At 57.1% G+C, this 20,603-nt stretch overlaps 1 long non-coding RNA gene across 1 annotated transcript; it reads left to right on the top strand.

Moving 5' to 3' along the window:
• The first annotated feature begins 1,505 nt into the window (after positions 1-1,505).
• Positions 1,506-16,512, top strand: LOC122455519. Its single transcript, XR_006273745.1, has 3 exons — positions 1,506-1,667; positions 14,361-14,371; positions 16,500-16,512. It is a non-coding gene; the product is annotated as an uncharacterized LOC122455519 (long non-coding RNA).
• The last annotated feature ends 4,091 nt before the right edge of the window (positions 16,513-20,603 follow it).

Genomic DNA, 20,603 nt, shown 5'->3' with positions numbered 1-20,603 from the left:
CTTGTTCTATCTGTTATTACTGAAACCAACTAAATCCTACTTGATAAAATCACATTTGTTTATTAATTAACCAAGAGTAAGTGATTGATACCTGTGGGAGCAAACAGCTGTGCATAGCTCTCTATCAGTGTTATAGAGGGTGGACAATTTATGATTTTACACTGTATAAGCTTTATACAGAGTAAAACAGATGTATTTGGGGTTTGGATTCCATTGGGAACTGGGGGTCTGGATGCTGGAGCTAGGTAACCAAAAACTGCTCAGCAGGTCAAAGTCTACAGCTTTGGGAGTGTGGACCAGACCTGGGTCTGTGTTGCAGCAGGCTAGCAAGTCTGGCTCAACATGGCAAGGTTCTGGAGTCCCAAGCTGACAGGGAAAACAGGCTCGGAGGTAATCTCAGTGCATTAGGTGACAGTCCCAAGAGGATCTCTGTGACCGAACCCATCACAGCTTGAGCTGGAGAGGTTTTGAGAACCTGCTTATCCCACTGAGGAAGTCAATGGAACTCCTGTCAGCTCAGCACCTCTCAGGATCAGGCCCAGCATGTGGACAGATGCTGTGTCACTTCCCTTCCCTTGCTAGATGTAATGAGGTGGCCTCTGGTGGGACACAACTGAGAGTATCAATTCAGGACAAATTGCTGCCCAAGCCTGGGTTTCCTTTACTATTAAGGCACACCAAACCAGTCAAAGAGAGAGGGCTTCAGTCTCACCCCACTGGCTAGCCAGAAGTCATTCAAGCAATTCCCTTAGACACTCCAGTTTCCCAGTATCACCACCAGTGCCACTCGTTATGGGGACGAATGGTTATGAAAACCAATACCCAAGTAAAAGAGAAAAGGAGGTTCTCCCGATCCCAAAGGACCAAGCCCCAGACCTAGGTCAATATACAAGTCAGATCTTACCCCAAATCACGCTGTTGCCAATCCTTTAGAATCTAAAAGCTTAATCATAAAAGAAAGAATGAGAGCTAAAAATTGGTTAACTGGAATCAATTACATACAGTAATGGCAAAGTTCTTGGTTCAGGCTTGTAGCAGTGATGGAATAAACTGCAGGTTCAAATCCAGTCTCTGGAGTGAATCCACAGCTTGGATGGGTCATTCAGTCCTTTGTTCAGAGCTTCAGTGTAGCAAAGTCCCTCCAGAGGCAAGAAGCAGAATTGAAGAAAAAGGGAGGGGTTTCCAGGGCCTTTTATAGTCTCTCTTGTGGGCAGAAACCTCTTTGTTCTCCTGTGTAAAATCATAGCAACAAGATGGAGTTTGTAGTCACATGAGCAAATCACATGTCCATGCATGATTCAGTTCTTTTACAGGCCGAAGCAATTGTTTACATGTTAGTTTGAACGTTCCCAGGAAAACTCAGATATGGACTGACATCTCCTAAAGTCCATTGTCAGTTAAGTGTTTCTTGATTGGGCACTTACTGAGAATAGTCCTTTTTCAAGAAGATGACCAAATGCTTAACTGAGGCTACTTAGAATCAAACACATTGAGATACAAGTACGTAGCCAATATTCATAATTTCAACTACAAAAATGATACACACACATATATATAGCATAATCATAACCAGCAAATCATAACCTTTTTATAGACACCTTACACGACAACATTTGTACAATATTTGCTGCAAATATATAGCAGTGGTTGCAACAATGATCTATACGGTGTGACGGGGCAAGACCAGATGGCTATAGAAAAGTAGTCTTATTGGGATCCGGGAAGTGGGCGGGCAAAGCCCATCCACCACTAAAGGATCCCCCCCAGCCTAAAAGGGGGATCCACAGGACCTAGATACCCAAAAAATTCCGGGGGACAACTAATGAAATAACAGGGACAGGAGTGTGGTCAAAGGGTCAAACTAAGGGAACCAGACGGGGGAACCGAGCAGAGAACCCCGGACAGCGCCCACTGTTACCTCCGAGCCTGTTTTCCCTGCCAGCGCACGGGGGGCTGGGGTTACGGTCTGGTTACTCCCCGACGGGGCCCTTACTACAACCCCGTGGCCCACCGAGACGGGCAGACAGGGTGCGGACCCCCGACAGGGCTCCTGATAAGTTGGCTTAAATGCTGGGGCGATGGGGGCGGCGGAGGGAAGATAGCAGCCCCTGGTAGGTCGGGATGGGTAAACACAAACGCCACTCCCTGGGGATCATCTGTTGGCAAGGAGAAGGAGACAGCCCCAGGGGCGGCAATAACATCTCGGGATGTGGACGGGATAAGGGCAGGGGCAGGGGTAGAGGTGAGATTTTGGGTGGGGAGAGGGCTCTCAGTGATGCCGGGCGCAAGCTCTCTGGTGGATTTGGCAGCCACGGCATCAGTAGGTGGACTCTCTTCTGTAGGGCCCTCTCCCGGGAAGGAGGTCAAATGCTTCTCACCAGCGAGGGGTGTCCCTGGTAGCTCAGGTTCCAGCCGCGGGGCACTGCCCATCGCCTCAACTGGCTCGGCAGCTCTCAGCGGGGTGCCCTCTGCAGCCGGGTTGATGGAGGAGTCCAGGGGCTCCTCGGAGGTGGGAGCGGAAGCAACGGTTAGGGGGAGGGAACATGGGGAAAGGGGGGCTGGAGTGAGGTCGCCCAAATCGAGGCCCGCTGGCATAGGATCGTCCTCTCCCTGGGTGACCGGGGTCAGACCCAGGGCCTGGATCTCCTCATATATAGACGGGAAATTGTTTTCCGCTACCCCGGGATTCTCCCCGCCGGCACCTGACACGACGATTGCTGCGGGGCACACTGGGGTTTCAGATGGTGCCTCGGGGGTCTTGGAGGGGAGAGACTCCCGTGGAGGGGAGATACCGCCTTCCAGCGCTGCCACGTCTTCCCCAGCCGGCTCTGGTGGGTGGAACACACCCGTGGGTAGAGCGGAAGGCTCGGCATCAGTGCCCCCTTCCTGGTCTTCCGGGGAGCCTCCGCGTCAGATGGGAGGAGCGGAGCTCGAGCCTTCCGCTTGCCCCGCTTCCCCTGGACTAGGGCCCAGTCCTCCATGGCATCATCCGGGGGGATGGCTAGCAGGAGTTGTGTCAGGGGGCAGAGGCGATGGCTCAGGAACTCAAGGGGGTAATGGTGGGGCAGCACAAGGGAGGGAAGATTCCCGTTGGGGCGGGCCCTCTCCCATGCTTGGTGGTGTCCCTGCCACACCCTCCTCCACAGGCCCCGCCAGATTGCAAGCAGCAGGGGCGGGGCTCTCCCGCTCATCTGGGCATAGTTGGGGAGGTGCCCTTGGGCCCGAGCGGGAGCAATGGTGGACTGGGAAGGAGGAGGGGTGGTTTCGGGCACCAGGCAGCCAGGGGCGCCGGCGATGACAGGGCCAGTGCCCTGCCGGGGCTCGGGGGTCCCAGATGCCCCTCCTTGCCGGGCCAAGGGGCAGTCCCTCCAGATGTGCCCCATCACCCGGCAGAGGTAGCACCGGGCCTCCCCCGTGGAATAATGCACCCGGTAATGGGCCCCCTGGTGGGGGACTAGGAAGGACCCCTCCAGTGCCTCTCCGTCGCGCGCCGCCGGCGGCAGTTGAAGCTGCACTTGCCGGCGGAACGAGAGGACGTGACGGAGGGCGGGGTCTTTGCAGCCCAACGGGAGAGGGCTGATGACAGAGATGAGCTTCCCCAAGTTAGAAAGGGCAGGTAACAGGGCGGCATTGGGGAGAAAGGGAGGGACAGAAGTCAGGACCAGGCGGCTGCCCAGGTCCTCTAGCGGCTCTAAGGGGACAAAGATGCCCCCTACTGCCAGGCCCTTCTCCACCGCCTCCTGGGCAGCAGCCTCCGACGTTAAGAAGAAGACGACCTTGCCATACATTTTGGAGGCCGCCACAATGGCCGTGGGCCCCACCACCCTCGCCAACGCCCGTACATAGGTCTTCACGTGGGGCGAGGCGGGCACCAGGAGGCAACAGACGCCGTGCTTCCTGGTCATGGTGGGAAAGGGGCCACGGCCGTTATAGATGTTAGTGGAGGCGGTGGGCAGGAGAGATGACGTAGCAGCAGGTGGGCGGGCTGCCGCCACCTGGGCCTATGCTCTGGGGGCCGGGGGAGGGACACCCGCAGAGCTGGTGGAGGGAACAGCGGGGAGGGACGCCCCAGCCGGCGGTGGGGCCAGGGCATTGGGGGCAGCCCCTGCCATGGAGGTCCTGGTCTTCTTAGTGGGGCCCTTCCCCTTCTTTTTCCCCTGGCCCTTCCCGCCGGCTCGGGGGGCTCCCCCCGAATCTAAGGGGGGCAGAGACGTGGCAGCAGTGGAAGTCACCCCGATGCCCGTCGCTGCTGGTGCCCCAGCGGGGGCGATGGCAGATGGTTCGGCAGCGGAGGTAGAAGCTTGGGGGGGTGATGGAGGGGCAGGTGGGGGAGGGGCAGCTCGGGCTGCTGGAGGGGCCCCACCCGTCTCATCCCCCTCCATCATGAGCAGGGAGGGAAGGAGAGACACCAGAAGGAGGAGGGGAGAGGGGAAGCAGGTCGACCACTCCTCCCCGCTAGGCTGCAGGCAGGGGAGGAGGGCGCCAAAAGGGGTGGGCTGGATGGGGGGCAATCAGTGGTTAGGGGTCAGTCACTGACACAAGGTGGAATTCCGGCTCCTCTTGGTGCACTAGGGGAGGGGGGAATACAACAACATTCGGGGTGCAGTGAAAAGGGTTGAAACTAAAATGGGGAGTTGCACAAGCGCATGGGAGGGGGCATGGGCACACGGAGCAAGGGGCTAAGCGATCTGGAGGTAGAACAGGGAAACTAAGGGGCTAGCTTCAGAGGCTGGGGTGGGGCAAACAAACAAAGGCTGCAGGAGGAAATGGGCAGGGCAGGCAAACAAACTGAAGCTAGTAAGGGGGGCTGGGGCAAAAGGGGAGGGCAAAGCTACAACTGGCAAATGGGGCAGGTAGTAAAGGGCAAAGTTGGGGGGTAGGCAGTCCGGGGGGGGGCACATGCACCCACGTGCGCTTGCACAAGTCTTTTTAGGCTGGCTGCTGCTTCTGGCCCAAAGGGTGGAAATAGGGCGTGGCAAGCCAAGCAAGCAGCTGAGTCCAAAGGCAGGAGCTGAGGCAGATGGTACACAGCCAGTGGGGGTGGTGGAGGGGGCAGCGGTGGTGGTAGTAGTGGTGGGGGTTGGGGGGGACACACAGATGGATCGGGGGGCAGCTCCACGCCACACCCCCTGTGTCCCTACAAACACAGTCAGGACCCGCACCACAAGAGCACAATTCAAAAGTTACTCAGTCTTAGGGCCCCCTCCACGGTGGTCTGCAAAGTCTCTAGGTGCTCCCCCACTGGTAGATGGTCCTCTTCTTCTCCTCCTCGGGCTTCAGCAGCTCCAGGCAGCGGACTCCACAGGAGCAGCAGCAGCAGCTCCAGGAACTCCAGGTGGTGATCCAGGCAGGCAGAAAGGACCCCCTCAGGTGGTGGTGGTGGTATCCACAACAGCAGTGGCTGGGGTCCCTCACTCATCCTCTCTGTGCTAGCAGCCCCACCCCGGGGCTGCAGTTGGAGCGGTAGCAGCCCCCAGAGTGGGGGGTCCAGCAAACAGTTAGCAGAGAACAGGGGTGTCTGGCCCAGCCAGGGGAGCAGCTGGAGCAGCAGGGATAGCTTAGGGCCCAGCAGCAGGAGTAGCAGCTTCCCACCTCCCTCCAAGCTAGAAGGCTATTAGAGAGCAGTCTTATTGGGCTCCGGGAAGTGGGCAGGCGAAGCCCGTCCACTGCTAAAGGATCCCTCCTAGCCTCAAAGGGGGATCCACAGGACCTAGATGCCCAAAAAATTCCGGGGGACAACTAATGAAATAACAGGGACAGGAGTGCGGTCAAAGGGTCAAACGAAGGGAACCGGATGGGGACACCGAGCAGAGAACCCCAGACAGCACCCACTGCTCCTCAAAAGCATCAAGGGAGTCAGAGGACGCCGTCCAGAGGAATTCTGCCCGGATACGTGAACGGACAGAGGATCGGAAATAGGCCCCACAGTCACAGGAGACTCCATCGGCCAACCTCCTCACTCTGGTTTTGTAGATGGCCATTTTAGCTAGGGCCAGGAGGAGGTTGACCAGGAGATCCCGTGACTTGGTGGGGCCACGGATAGCGAGTGCATAAATGAGAAGGTGAGGAAACAAGTGCAACCAAAAACGTAATAAAATATTGGTGAGGAGCCGGAATAGGGGCTGCAGCCTGGCACACTCCAGGTATGCATGTGCCAGGGTATCCCTCACGCCGCAAAAGGGGCAGGTGTCTGGGATTAAAGTGAACTGCGCCAAGTACACGCCTGTGCTCACGGCTCCGTGAAGGAGCCGCCAACTGACATCCCCGGCGGGCCTTGGGACTAAGGTGGAAAATAGGCTGGCCCACCGGGGCTCCTCACCCTCCAAAGGCGGCAGGAGGTCCCGCCATTTTGTATTGGGGCAGGACACAAGGGTGCGGGCGTGAAGGGTGTGGAGCACGAGCGTGTAGAGATGTTTTCTTGGCGCGGTTTGAAAGCAGACCGGCTGCATCTCGTGCAACCGGCTTCTAGTGAAGGGGTGAAGGGGTTGGTTGGGTCCACGGGGCAGGGGTCCAATTAAAAGGTCCGGCGGGCCTGGGGTAACGGGTGGGTGGGGCGTGCCCTCGTGCAGGACCCGGTCGAGATGAACCCGAGCAGCGGGCAGCAAAGCGGCCTTCACCTCCTGAAGTATGCGCCGGGGAGTACAAGGTCTGGAAAGCCCCATGCGCTGAGCGAGCGTCAGGGGATCCAGCCAGTCTCCCCGGTCATAGTCCAGGAGGTCTCCGACTCTTGTGACCTCTGCCAGGATCAACCTCTGGCGCACCGAGCGGGACTCCGCCACCTCCACACGGAGCTGGGGGTTGTGTAGCAGGGGCTCCGCGAGGAGATCTGCCCCCTCGGTGGCCGCCACAGACCTGGTCGTTGTAAAGAGTTTCTAGGTCCAGAGGAGGTCCTGGTAGAAGACCGGCAGCCCGGAGAGGTCTTGCGGAAGACCTCTCGGATGGAGATAAAGGAGCTGCCGGTCGTATCGGAGCCCTCGGAAGTGGCGCAGGAAGGCGTGCGCCAGTATGCTCCACGCCGGACTACCTGCACCATAAAGGAGCCTCTGCAGGGTCTGGAGGCAGAAGACATGGACCTGAGTAAGCAGACATTTTAGGCCCTGCCCTCCCTCCTCCAGGGGTAGATGGAGAATCCCTGCAGGGAACCAGTGCAGTCCTGACCAGAAGAACTCCAGAATTGATGTCCGGAGGTTGGCCAGGAAACCCGGGGCCGGGACCAGGGTGTTGAGCCGGTACCAGAGCATGGACAGGACTAGTTGATTAAGCACCGATGCTCTCCCTCGAAGGGAGAGGCACCGGAGTAGTCCAGTCCATTTCCGGAGCCGCTCTATCACCCCGCCCTCTAAATTCTGCCAGTTCTCCAGTGGAGAGGGATGCGTGGCAGAAAGGTAAACGCCCAGATAGAGCAGCGGACCCGTGCTCCACCGGATGGCCTGAAGCACGGGTGGGAGGGAGCTCGCCTGCCACCAGTCCCCTACCACCAAGCCAGAGCTCTTGACCCAGTTGACCCACGCGGAGGAGGCTGCCGAATAGATGGCCTGGCAAGCCTCCACCCGCGCCAAGTCGCCCGGGTCCTGGACCACGAGGAGCACGTCATCAGTGTACGCCGACAGGCCTGGCTCCCGCAGCACCAACCCTGTCAACCTCCTTCGGAGGAGACACAGGAAGGGCTCGATCGCCAGAGCGTACAGCTGGTCAGAGAGGGGGCACCCCTGCCATACTCCTCACCCGAAGCTGACCGGTTCGGTCAGGGTCCAGTTGAGCCTGACCAAACACTCTGCGGAGGCGTACAGCACCCGGAGAAAACTCACAAACTGGGGTCCGAAGCCAAACGCTTGCAGAGTGCTCAGAAGATACCTGTGATCCACCCTGTTGAACGCCTTCTCCTGATCAAAGGACAGGAGAGCGAACGACAGACCATCCCTACACCCAAGTTCCAATAGGTCCCAGACCAGATATAGGTTGTCGAAGATGCTGCGGCCCAGGACGGTGTAGGTCTGGTCTGGGTGGACACTTCCACCAGCACGGACCCTAGCCGCAGCGAGTTGGCTTTTGCCACGACTTTGTAGTCCGTGCTGAGGAGTGAGATGGGACGCCAATTTCGTAAATTGCGGAGTTCCCCATTCTTCGGCAATAAGACCAACACGGCTCGCTTGCACGAAAGAGGGAGGACCCCGCTCTGCAAAGACGCGGCCCAGACGGTTACTAGGTCTGGGCCCAGGATGTCCCAGAACACGCGATAGAACTCCACAGTCAGCCCATCCATGCCCGGAGATTTATTGGTGGGTATGCGACGGAGGGCTTCCGAGAACTCGGCCAGAGTGAGAGGCAGCTCTAGCCAGTCTCGGTCGCCCGCGCTGACCGTCGGGAGCTCTTCCCAAAGCACTCTGCAAGCGTTAGGATCAGTTGGATCCGGGGAGAAAAGGCTTACATAGAAGGCTCTCGCCCTCCCGCACATCTCCACCGGATCCGTGAGGGGGGTGCCATCTTCTGCCAGTAGGCAGATGACATGTTTTTTAGCCCCCCTCTTTTTCTCCAGGGCGTAGAAGAAGCGGGAGCCGCGATCCATCTCCCGAAGGAGACGGATGCGGGATCGAACAAAGGCACCCAGGGCCCAATGGTCCTCGAGGGTCCGGAGCTCCTCCCGCTTCTCCCGGCACGCTCCGCAGAGGGGTGGATCCTCGGGGCTGGCAGCCAGACGCCTCTCCAGCTCTAAGACCTCCCGTTCCAACTGCTCTATCGCTGCATCCCTCCGTTGGCTGGCGCCCCGGGTGTAGTCACGGCAGAAGAGCCGGGCGCGCACCTTCCCTAGGTCCCACCACCGTCGCGCCGAGGGAAAGGCACGCCGCTGCCCTCGCCAGGCCAGCCAGAACTCCCGGAAGGACGCCATGAAGCCCGCATCCTCCAGCAAGCTGTTGTTAAAATGCCAATAGGCCGGCCCCGGCCTCTCCGCGCAGAGGGAGGCTGTCACAGTGGCTATATGATGGTCAGAAAATGGGGCCAGCCGGATGCTGGAGGAGTGGGCTCGTGAAAGATGAAAGCTTGATAAATAAATGCGGTCCAACCGGGAGTGGCGCGACCGATGGGCCTCCACCCGGACAAAGGTGAACGTGGAAGTGTCATCCGGGTGGTGGTCGCGCCAGACGTCCACCAGGGACGTCCACCAGGGAGTGGTGTTCGACTATCTCCTGGAGGACGGCGATGGCGGCCGGGCTCTGTTTGGTCCCCGAGCGGTCCCACTCCTCAAGGGTGATGTTAAAGTCCCCTCCCAGGACCAGGCAGTCCTGAGGATCCAAGGTGCCGAGGAAGGCGGATGCCTGCTGATAGAATTGCAGCCGCTCCGGGCTCGCTGCTGGGGCATAGATGTTGACTAGGTTGACTACGAGCCCCTCCATGTGGACCCGGAGGTGCAGCAGGCGACCCGGCACAACCTCGGTGACCCCCAGCACCTCGGGCCGTAGGTCGGGGGAGAACAGGGTCGCCACTCCAGCCGTACAAACTGTGAGGTGGCTAAAGTAGACCCTGTCTCCCCAATCCAGCCGCCAGCTGTCTTCGGCGGTCGGATCCGTATGGGTCTCCTGCAGGAAAACCACAGAGTACCTCCTCTCTCGAAGGAAGGAGAGCACCTGGGACCTGCGGAGACCCATCCTACAGCCACGGGTGTTCAATGTTGCGATGGTAAAGGGTGCCATGAGGAGGGCTGGGGGGGATCCTCGCCGGCAGGGATGCTCATGGCTCTCGGCGGGCCGCGCAGCAGTCTGTGACCCACCCCGTAGGTCAGTAAGGAGTCACAGAAGTGGCGGACCCGCTGGTAGGCTGCGGCGCCCTGCCTCCTGGTCCTTTTACCCTCCCCCATGAGGGCCCTTGCGGCCCGGAGGATTTGATTAAAGTCCCCCCATCGCTGGAGGGCAAGCTGGACTTAGTTGCGGGAGCCACGGACATCTTCTAGAAACTCCCGCAACTCCTCTTGCAGCGCATGGGGGGCTGGGGTTATGGTCTGGTTACTCCCCGACGGTGCCCTTGGTACAGCCCCGTAGCCCACCGTGACGGCCAGACAGGGTGCGGACCCCCGACAGGGCTCCTGATGGGTTAACCTGAATGCTGGGGTGATAGGGGGCGGCGGAGGGAGGATAGCAGCCCCTGGTGGGTCGGGACGGGTAAACACAAAGGCTACTCCCTGGGAGTCATCTGTTGGCAAGGGGAAGGAGACAGTCCCAGGGGTTGCAATAATATCTCGGGAGGTGGGCGGGATAAGGGCAAGGGCAGGGGTAGAGGTGAGAGTCTGGGTCGGGAGAGGGCTCTCACTGATGCCGGGCGCAAGCTCTCTGGTGGATTTGGCAGCCACGGCATCAGGAGGTGGACTTTCTTCTGTAGGGTCCTCTCCCAGGAAGGAGGTCAAATGCTCCTCACCAGCGAGGGATGCCCCTGGTGGCTCAGGTTCCAGCCGCGTGGCACTGGCCATTGCGTCAGCTGGCTCGGTGGCTCTCAGCGGGGTGCCCTCTGCAGCCGGGTTGATGGAGGAGTCCAGGGGCTCCTTGGAGGTGGGAGCAGAAGCAACGGTTAGGGGGAGGGAACATGGGGAAAGGGGGGCTGGAGTGAGGTCGCCCAGATCGAGGCCCGCTGGCATAGGATCGTCCTTCCCCTGGGTGACCGGGGTCAGACCCAGGGCCTCGATCTCCTCATATATAGACGGGAAATTGTTTTCCGCTACCCCGGGATTCTCCCCGCCGGCACCTGACACGACGATTGCTGCGGGGCACACTGGGGTTTCAGATGGTGCCTCGGGGGTCTTGGAGGGGAGGGACTTCCGTGGAGGGGAGATACCGCCTTCCAGCGCTGCCACGTCTTCCCCAGCCGGCTCTGGTGGGTGAACACACCCGTGGGTAGAGCGGAAGGCTCGGCATCGGTGCCCCCCTTCCTGGTCTTCCGGGGGGCCTCCGCGTCAGATGGGAGGAGCGGAGCTCGAGCCTTCCGCTTGCCCTGCTTCCCCTGGACTAGGGCCCAGCCCTCCATGGCATCATCCGGGGCTGGCTAGCAGGGGTTGTGTCAGGGGACAGAGACGATGGCTCAGGGACTCGAGGGGGTAACAGTGGGGCAGCACAAGGGAGGGAAGATTCCCCTTGGGGCGGGCCCTCTCCCATGCTTGGTGGTGTCCCTGCCGCACCCTCCTCCACAGGCCTCGCCAGATTGCAAACAGCGGGGGCGGGGTTCTCCCGCTCGTCTGGGCATAGTGGGGGAGGTGCCCCTTGGGCCCGAGCGGGAGCAATGGTGGACTGGGAAGGAGGAGGGGCGGTTTCAGGCGCCGGGCAGCCAGGGGCGTCGGCGATGATGGGGCCGGTGCCCTGCCGGGGCTCGGGGGTCCTGGATTCCCCTCCTTCCCGGGCCAGGGGGCAGTCCCTCCGGACGTGCCCCATCGCCCGGCAGAGGTAGCACCGGGCCTCCCCCGTGGAATAATGCACCCTGTAATGGGTCCCCTGGTAGGGGACTAGGAAGGACCCCTCCAGTGCCTCTCCGTTGCGCGCCTCCGGCCGTAGTTGAAGCTGCACTTGCCGGCGGAAGGAGAGGACGTGACGGAGGGCGGGGTCTTTGCAGCCCAACGGGAGAGGGCTGATGACAGAGATGGGCTTTTCCAAGGTAGAAAGGGCGGGTAACAGGGCGGCATTGGGGAGAAAGGGAGGGACGGAGATCAGGACCAGGCGGACGCCCAGGTCCTCTAGCGGCTCTAAGGGGACGAACACGCCCCCCACCGCCAGGCCCTTCTCCACCGCCTCCTGGGCGGCGGCCTCCGATGCTAAGAAGAGGACGACCTTGCCATACATTTTGGAGGCCGCCACAATGGCCGTGGGCCCCACCACCCTCGCCAATGCCCGCACATAGGTCTCCACGTGGGGTGAGGCGGGCACCAGGAGGCAATGGACGCCGTGCTTCCTGGTCATGGTGGGAAAGGGGCCCCGGCCGCTATAGATGGTAGCGGAGGCGGTGGGCTGGAGAAATGACGTAGCAGCAGGCGGGGGGGCTGCCGCCACCTGGGCGTATGCTCTGGGGGCCGGGGGAGGGACACCTGCAGAGCTGGTGGAGGGAACAGCGGGGAGGGGCACCCCAGCTGGAGATGGGGCCGGGGCATCGGGGGCAGCCCCTGCCATGGAGGGCCTGGTCTTTTTAGCGGGGCCCTTCCCCTTCTTCTTCCCCTGGCCCTTCCCACCGGCTGGGGGGGCTCCCCCAAATCTGAGGGGGTGATAGATGTGGCAGCAGTGGAGGTCACCCCGGTGCCTGTCGCTGCTGGTGCCCCAGCGGGGGCGATGGCAGATGGTTTGGCAGCGGAGGTAGAAGCTTGGGGGGGTGACGGAGGGGCAGGTGGGGGAGGGGCAGCTTGGGCTGCTGGAGGGGTCTCCCCCGTCTCATCCCCCGCCATCATGAGCAAGGAGGAAAGGGGGGACACCAAAAGGAGGAGGGGAGAGGGGAAGCAGGTCGACCACTCCTCCCCGCTAGGCTGCAGGCAGGGGAGGAGGGCGCCAAAAGGGGTGGGCTGGACGGGGGGCAATCAGGGGTTAGGGGTCAGTCACCGACACAAGGTGGAAATTCCGGCTCCTCTTGGTGCACTATGGGGGGGGGGATTCAACAACATTGAGGGTGCAGTGAAGAGGGTTGCAACTAAAATGGGGAATTGCACAAGCGCATGGGAGGGGGCATGGGCACACGGAGCGAGGGGCTAAGCGGTCTGGGGGTAGAACAGGGAAACCAAGGGGCTAGCTTCAGAGGCTGGGGCGGGGCAAACAAACAAAGGCTGCAGAAGGAAATGGGCAGGGCAGGCAAACAAACTGAAGCTAGTAAGGGGGGCTGGAGCAAAAGAGGAGGCAAAGCAAGTGGCAAATGGGGCAGGTAGTAAAGGGCAAAGCTGGGGGTTAGGCAGTCCGGGGGGGGGGCACATGTGCCCATGTGCACTTGCACAAGTCTTTTTTTAGCTGGCTGCTGCTTCTGGCCCAAAGGGTGGAAATAGGGCGTGGCAAGCCAAGCAAGCAGCTGAGTCCAAAGGCAGGAGCTGAGGCAGATGGTATACAGCCAGTGGGGGTGGTGGAGGGGGCAGTGGTGGTGGTAGTAGTGGTGGGGGTTGGGGGGACACACAGATGGATTGGGGAGCAGCTCCACACCACACCCCCTGTGTCCCTGGTAACACAGTCAAGACCCCCACCACAAGAGCACAGTTTGAAAATTACTCAGTCTTAGGCCCCCTCCATGGTGGTCTGTAAAGTCTCTAGGTGCTCCCCCACAGGCAGATGGTCCTCTTCTCCTCCTTGGGCTTCAGCAGCTCCAGGCAGCAGACTCCACAGCAGCAGCAGCAGCAGCTCCAGGAACTCCAGGTGGTAGTCCAGGCAAGCAGAAAGGACCCCTCTCAGGTGATGGTGGTGGTGGTATCCACAACAGCAGTGGCTGGGGTCCCTCACTCCTCCTCTCTGGGGAGTGGGCTAGCAGCCCCCCCCCCCCGGGGTTGCAGTTGGAGCAGTAGCAGCACCCGAGAGTGGGGAGTCTAGCAGCCAAGTAGCAGAGAATAGGGGGTGTCTGGTACAGCCAGGGGAGCAGCTGGAGCAGCAGGGAGAGTTCAGGGCCCAGCAGCAGGAGTAGCAGCTTCCCACCTCCCTCCAAGCTAGAAGGCTATGGGAGAGCAGTGAGAGGGACGGGGAGGGAGAGAGAGAGAGAGAGAGAGAGAGAGATTCACTCCAGGCTACACCAATCCCTGGTAACTGGATAAGTGAAATGGCAGCTGCTCCAGGTCAATTAAGACACCTGGGGCCAATTAAGAACTTTCCAGAAGGCAGGGAGAAGGCTAGTTTGATTGGGACACCTGAAGCCAATCAGGGGCTGGCTAAAACTAGTTAAAAGCCTCCCAGTTAGTCAGGTGGGTGTGCATATCAGGAGCTGTGGGAGGAAGTTGTGCTGTTGGAGAGGCTGAGTAGTACACACCATATCAGGCACAAGGAAGGAGGCCCTGAGGTAAGGGTGAAGTGGAGCTTGAGGAAGTGAGGGCTGCTGTGGGGGAAGTAGCCCATGGAATTGTACATATCATGTTTCTGAAAGGTCAACTACTATAGCTGATGCTATTAGGGTCCCTGGGCTGGAGTCCGGAGTAGAGGGTGGGCCCGAGCTCTCTCCACACCTTTGCCCCTAATTAATCACTGAGGCTGGGAGACAACAGAGACTGTGCAAGGAAGGATAACTTCTCCTCACCTCCCTCACTGGCTTATGATGAAAATGGCTCAGTAGACTGTGACCCTTGTCTCTAGAAAGAGAAGGGTTACGTTGAGGGGCACAGTGAGCCTCTAAGGCTAGCGAAATCCGCCAGGAAATGCGGGACCCACGGAGGCAAGGACAGAGCTTTGTCACAACTGGTGTCAGGAGTGGGACTTCCTTCACAGCTTGGCAGAAGAAAGAGGTTTAAAAAAAAAGTGCACTGGGGTTTTGGATTTTTTTTTGTTTTGGTTTGTTTGTTTGCTTTGTACCACAATGGAGGAGGTGATAAGAGCTCTGGTACAAGCCATGGCAGCCCAGCAGGAGGCCACCCGGGTTCAGGCAATGGCACAACAGGAGGCTATGCGGCTACAACAGGAAACCAATCAATTATTGATGAGCCAGGCGACCCAAGATCATGCCCTCTGAGAGAGGTGGTGGACCAGCTGAAGATCCTCACCACCCAGGCCTGGGGGTCCGACAGGAGGTGAACCCTGAGGGCCACTGGTTGTCTGCCAAAGATGACGTCAGGAGATGATGTAGAGGCATATCTCCTCTCATTCTAAAGGACTGCTCAGCGTGAGGCGTGGCCCCAGGAGCAGTGGGCCAGCATTCTCGCCCCTTTTTTGTGTGGAGAGGCCCAGAAGGCCTACTTTGACTTGCCTGCCACGGATGCCAACGACTATACCCGTCTGAAGGCAGAGATCCTAGCACGATCAGGGGTAAAGGCAGCAGTAAGGGCTCAGAGGTTCTATGAGTGGAGATACCAGGAGAACAAACCCCCAAGGTCCCAGCTATTCGACCTCATACACCTCGCACGGAAGTGGTTACAGCCCGAGGTATGCAGGCCGGAGGAGATTTTGGAGACCCTGGTCATAGACCATTACATGCGGGGACTGCCGCCAGATCGCCGCAAATGGGTAGGCCAGAACAATCCGTTCATGTACGACGAGATGATCACACTGGTAGAAAGATGGATGACAGCCAGGGAACTGACCTGACTACCCAAGGAAGGCCCCTTTCGAAGCAGGCATCCGACCCCAACCCTGGAAGGCAAACCGCCAGGGAGTCCTAGGTGGAAGAAGGGAGGGGGGGGCGAAAACCAGCGGGGACCCCAGAAGGAAGGGATTGGCCTGAGTGGGGGGAACGCCAGGACTAAACTCCCTAACCCCCAGGATAGGGGAGTGATTAAAAGCAATTATAGATGTTATGCATGTGGGGAGTGGGGACACATAGCCGCACAGTGTCCTATGCAATGTAAGTTGGGGGATTGGGAGGTCTCATGCTCCCTTATCCACCTCGCGGGGGTCGCACTAGCCCCGCATAATTACACCAGGCCAGTGAGGATAAATGGAGCAGAGACTACAGCGCTTGTGGACTCTGGGAGTGCTATCACCCTCATATTGGGTAAGCTGGTAAAAAGTAGTCAGTTACTACAAGCCAAACGCATAGCAGTGACATATGTGCATGGGGCTGTGAGCCATTATCCCACTATCCCAGTGGAGACAGAGGTTCAGGGAAGCCCCATTGAGGTAACTGTGGGCGTAGTTCCTAAACTCCCGTATCCTGTAGTCATTGGGAGGGACGATCCAGGTTTGATAATTTACTTCCCCCGGAGAGGCTGGAGAGAGGTGGGGACCCTGAGGACAGCGACTCGTCACTGAGGGAATGTCAACCCCCCGATGTTCGCTGAGACTTCTCAGGATCTGTTCTCAGCCCCCCAAGACCCGGAACACAAAAAAAGAGGCAAAGGCCTTGGGAACCCGGATCCTGACCCAGGGCCAGAAGACCTCCCTAGTAGGCACATGGACATGAGCAGCCAACAGAGAAACTTCCACCACAGAAGATGAACCAGAGGCTGCCCCCAGCCATGATGGTTGCGAGCTGTTGGAAGAAGCGGAAGCCGGCCCCTGGGAGCTTGGGCAGGTTAGTCCCGGGAGAGAGACTTTGGGGCAGGACCAGGCGGAGGACCCCAGATATGATAACGCCAGGAAAGAGGTGGCTGAGATCGATGGAATACCCATGGATGGCAAGTCCGGGGTCCCTGACCTTACTTTATAGTGAAGAAAGATCTCCTGTACCACATGGTGCAAATGCAGGTGCAAGAGATACAACTTCTGGTGCCACAAAAACATCAAAAAGCCATATTGAGTCTCACCCACTGCCACCTGTTTGGAGGACACCTAGGGGTAGAGAAAACCCAGGCACGGATCCTGCTGAGGTTCTTCTGGCCAGGAGTACATGAAGATGTCCGGCGATACTGCACCTCTTGTCTGGAGTGTCAGTTACATAGCCCTCACCCGCACTTGCGGGCTCCTTTGATACCACTTCCAATAATAGAGGTTCCTTTCAAACGGATAGCCATGGATCTGGTAGGGCCCCTAGAGAAGACAGCTCGGGGCAACCAACCTGTGCTTGTTGTACTGGACTATGCAACCTGGTACCCGTAAGCTGTTCCCCTGCGCAACACAGCTTTCAAGACAATAGCTAAGGAGCTAGTACAGATCTTTGCCTTGGTTGGGCTACCCAAGGAGATATTGACTGATCAAGGGACACCTTTCGTGTCCAAGTTGATGAAAGATCTCTGTTCATTGCTCCATGTACAAGCCCTATGGACCTCTGTATACCACCCGCAAATAGATGGCCTCATGGAAAGGTTCAATAGGACCCTCAAGGCCATGATCAGGAAAGTGGTGAGCTGGGATGGGAAAGATTGGGATACCCTATTGCCTTACCTCATGTTTGCCATCCGGGAGGTTCCGCAAGCCTCTACAGGTTTCTCTCCATTCGAACTACTATATGGGCGCCACCCTCAGGGAATATTGGATATAGCCAGAGAAGCCTGGGAAGAGGAGCCAAATCCCAGAAGGAACATAGTTGAGCATGTACTGAAGATGAGATCGGAGATCCCGAGTTACGCCCATTGTATGAGAATACTTGGACAGAGCACAGGAGACCCAACGAACCCATTAGAACCACCAAGCGAAGCTTTGATGGTTCCAACCAGGGGATTGGGTGATGATACTGGTGCCCACAGCTGAAAGTAAACTGTTGGCCCAGTGGCAGGGACCCTATGGAGTAATTGAAGCCGTGGGAGAAGTGAACTATAAGGTGTGGCAGCCGGAAATCAGAGCAAATTTACCACATCAGTCTTCTAAAATCTTGGCAAGATCGAGAGGCATGCTTAGTCATGCGGAGACCCTTCAGCAGGAGGATAACTTACATGAGCAAGTGAGGATATCATCCGACTTGACGCCAATCCAAAAGATCGAGGCAGCCGACATGATTAATTGCAACCGAGATGTGTTCTCTACAAAACCAGGGTGGACGACTGAGACCTATCTCCATATCTGCACGATCCCCGGAGCCAAGGTAACATTAAGACCCTACCGAATCCCAGCAGCCAAAAGAGAAGAAATCAAGGCCGAAGTAAAGAAAATGTTAGAATTAGGGGTTATTGAAGAATCTTACAGTCAGTGGTCCAGTCCAATTGTTCTAGCGCCTAAACCTGACAGTACCATGAGATTCTGTAATGACTTTTGCCAACTGAATAAAATATCCCAGTTTGATGCATACCCCATACCACACATCGACGAACTGGTTGACCGACTGGGTAGTGCCCGATTCTTGACTACACTGGATCTGACAAAAGGGTACTGGCAGATTCCTCTGACCAAAGAAGCTAAAGAAAAGATGGCATTCTCCACCCCGGATGGGCTATTCCAGTACACCATCCTCCCTTTTGGGCTACATGGGGACCCAGCCACATTCCAGCGCCTCATGGGTAAGCTGCTGCACCCCCATACTAGTTATGCAGCTGCATACCTAGATGATGTCATCATCCATACACCATACTGGGGAACCCACTTGGAGAAAGTTGAGGCAGTACTGCGCACCTTAAGGCGGGCTGTCCTCACCACTAATCCTGCTAAATGCACCATAGGGCTAGCAGAAGCTAGGTACTTGGGATATATTGTGGGAAGGGGCATAGTGAAGCCCTAAACGAATAAGCTAGAGCCAATTCAAAACTGGTCCCGGCCGACCCGAAAGAAGCAGGTCCATGCGTTCCTAAGGCGTGGTAGGCTACTACTGATGTATTATTCCCCACTTCACCATTAGGGCAAGTCCCCTCGGGTGAAGGCCTGAGGTCCAGACATGGTAAAGTGGACTGACGCAGCAGAGGGGAACAGTTTACTTTCAGCTGTGGGCACCAGTATCATCACCCAATCCCCTAGTTGGAACCATCGAAGCTTCGCTTGGTGGTTCTAATGGGTTCGTTGGGTCTCCTGTGCTCTGTCCAAGTATTCTCATACAATGGGCGTAACTCGGGCTCTCCGATCTCATCTTCAGTACATGCTCAACTATGTTCCTTCTGGGATTTGGCTCCTCTTCCCAGGCTTCTCTGGCTATATCCAATATTCCCTGAGGGTGGCGCCTATATAGTAGCTCGAATGTATTATTCCCCACTTCACCATTAGGGCAAGTCCCCTCAGGTGAAGGACCTCAGGCCTTCACCCGAGGGGACTTGCCCTAATGGTGAAGTGGGGAATAATACATCAGTAGTAGCCTACCACGCCTAGGAACGCATAGACCTGCTTCTTTCGGGTGCCCCAAACTTTAACAAGGAATATATTTTACAAACAGACGCTTCCGAGGTGGGGTTGGGGGCAGTTCTGTCACAAATGGTGGGAGAAGAGGAACACCCGATCCTCTACCTAAGCAGAAAGCTTCTCCCAAGAGAACAGAAATATGCAGTAGTCGAGAGAGAATGCCTTGCTGTCAAATGGGCTATGGAGACATTGCGTTATTACCTCTTAGGCCGGCAATTTACTCTTGTGACAGACCATGCACCCCTCCAGTGGATGCAGTGAAATAAAGAAAAGAATGGTTTCAGAGTAGCAGCAGTGTTAGTCTGTATTCGCAAAAAGAAAAGGAGTACTTGTGGCATCTTAGAGACTAACAAATTTATTAGAGCATAAGCTTTCGTGAGCTATAAATGCATCCGATGAAGTGAGCTGTAGCTCACGAAAGCTTATGCTCTAATAAATTTGTTAGTCTCTAACGTGCCACAAGTACTCCTTTTCTTTTAAAGAAAAGAATGCAAGGGTCAGCAGGTGATTCTTATCCCTCCAACCATTCCAGTTCTGCATACGGCACATGGATGCCACCATGGCAACGCTGATGAGCTGATGGCAACGCTGAGCATACTGCCTGGCATCCCAAGTTGCCCAACTCTATGGTGTTGAACGGGGGGGGGGATATGTGACGGGGCCAGGCCAGATGGCTATAGAAAAGTAGTGGGAGATAGATAGATAGATGTATTAGCTCCACGCTAAACAAATCCCTCATACCAGGATAAGTGAAATGGCAGCTGCTCCAGATTAGTTAAGACACCTGGGGCCAATTAAGCATTTTCCAGAAGGCAGGGAGAAGGCTAGGTTGATTGGGACACCTGAAGCCAATCAGGGGCTGGCTAAAACTAGTTAAAAGCCTCCCAGTTAATTAGGTGGGCGCGCATGTCAGGAGCTGTGGGAGGAAGTTGCGCTGTTGGAGAGGCTGAGTAGTACACACCATATCAGGCACAAAGAAGGAGGCCCTGAGGTAAGGATGAAGTGGAGCTTGAGGAAGTGAGGGCTGCTGTGGGGGAAGTAGTCCAGGGAATTGTACATGTCATGTTTCTAAAAGGTCAGCTGCCATAGCTGATACTATTAGAGTTCCTGGGCTGGAGTCCGGAGTAGAGGGTGGCCCTGGGCTCCCCCCCTTGCCCCCCATTAATCACTGAGACTGGGAGACAACAGAGACTGTGCAAGGAAGGATAACTTCTCCTCACCTCCCTCACTGGCTTATGATGAAAATGGCTAAGTAGACTGTGACCCTTCTCTCTAGAGAGAGTAGGGTTACGTAGAGGGTCACCGTCAGCCTCTGAGGCTAGCGATATCTGCCAGGAAACGCGGGACCCACGGAGGCAAGGACAAGAGCTTTGTCAGAATGGTCACAGTTTATGTCAATAACGTCACACTGCACACTTCTGACAATGCAGCTCACTTGGTGTGCTAAAGCTGCACTGGGGCAAGGACCACAGAAATCAAACTACACAGAGCTAGGACTTAAGATTGCAAGCTCTCCGGGACAGGAGGTTTTGTCTGATGTATTTGATCTGCATGTATAGTGCCATCAACCACTGCTGCACCTTATGAATAATTAACTCTAATAATAAATTAGAGCTGTTATGGTCACCCAGTCTATCCCCCTGGGGACTGACGCACAACTTTCTCCGCTGTCTATTCTCTAGGGCTCTGTCCAGTCTCATTTCAAATGTCTCGAAGGATGGATTATAGTGCTCTAAGGGAATCTGCAAAATAGGATCACAGGTCAATTCACTC

The sequence above is a fragment of the Dermochelys coriacea genome, chromosome 8, assembly GCF_009764565.3.
Source record: "Dermochelys coriacea isolate rDerCor1 chromosome 8, rDerCor1.pri.v4, whole genome shotgun sequence".
In the NCBI taxonomy this organism is placed as follows: domain Eukaryota; kingdom Metazoa; phylum Chordata; order Testudines; family Dermochelyidae; genus Dermochelys; species Dermochelys coriacea.
The sequence above is the reverse complement of the archived record's forward strand: the minus strand, read 5'-3'. Positions and strand labels throughout refer to the sequence as shown.